This window comes from Tenrec ecaudatus, chromosome 15 (genome assembly GCF_050624435.1).
Source record: "Tenrec ecaudatus isolate mTenEca1 chromosome 15, mTenEca1.hap1, whole genome shotgun sequence".
NCBI classification, from domain to species: Eukaryota; Metazoa; Chordata; class Mammalia; order Afrosoricida; family Tenrecidae; genus Tenrec; species Tenrec ecaudatus.
Window position 1 is genome coordinate 58346573 of NC_134544.1, and position 1026 is coordinate 58347598.

General features: G+C 43.5%; 1 non-coding gene across 1 annotated transcript; it reads right to left on the reverse strand.

Annotated features, from left to right (window-relative positions):
- Positions 1 to 639: 639 nt before the first annotated feature.
- On the reverse strand, positions 640 to 803 carry LOC142428373 (U1 spliceosomal RNA). Its single transcript, XR_012780288.1, has one exon. It is a non-coding gene; the product is annotated as a U1 spliceosomal RNA (small nuclear RNA).
- Between the last annotated feature and the right edge of the window lie 223 nt (positions 804 to 1026).

Genomic DNA, 1026 nt, shown 5'->3' on the forward strand with positions numbered 1-1026 from the left:
AACAGATAAAACTCCCTGCTTATTTTTTGAAGAAGAGAAACAATGAAACATATGCACTTCTTAAACATCAGATAAGCCATGTGTTAACTATAAGTGTGTGTTAATAAGTAAACTCCCACTGGCACTGATACAGAGAGTTGGCAGGATGGTACAGGGAAAGGTCCAGGGACAGAGAAGCCTGGAGAAGCTATCCTTTCCACAAGAATGCAAACTCAAAAACCATCTCACGGCCATGGTTGATGCTGACTCATAGTGACCCTCTAGGACAGGGTAGAACTGCCCCCTGTGAGTTTCTAAGACTGTAACTCACCTTGGGAGTAGAAAGGCCCTCACAGTAGCTGGTGGCTTTGCAGAGTAGGCAGGGGGAAATCTCACTTCTCAGTAATAGTTGAGCAAATCTTCTCACTCATAAGGAACTTAGGAGCAAGATGGTAACTATCTAAGGTAAGATACCAAAAATGGAAACAAAAAGCCACTAACAGGGAGTCTATTCTGATAGGGTTATAGGACAGAGTGGAACTGCTCCTTTGCATTTCCAAGATGATAAATCCTTTTCACATTGTTGTATTGGCATATACATCGCATGTCAGACAATTTAATTGTTCAATCATATTGAGAACATTCTCCCCACCCCAGCCCATGGGGAGAACACAAACGCAGTCCCCCACTACCCCAAGTTATGCAGTCGAGTTTCCCACATTTGGGGAAATCGCAGGGGTCGGCACATCCGGAGTGCAATGGATAAGCCACGCCCTGGGAAAACCACCTTCGTGATCATGGTGTCTCCCCTGCCAGGTAAGTATCAAGAACATTTTTACAATTAATTTCAGGACATTTCATTATCATACTCATTGCTGTTAGCTTCATAGTTCCCTCCAACCTGCCCAGGCTCACCCCTAGGAAATTGTTAATTGAGTTCCTGTCTCCATAGATTTACCTATCCTGGGTTCCATATTTTAAAACCATGCCAAGCACAAACAGGAAGCAAACAAACAAGAAAACACAACAACCAGGACTAAAAGGAGA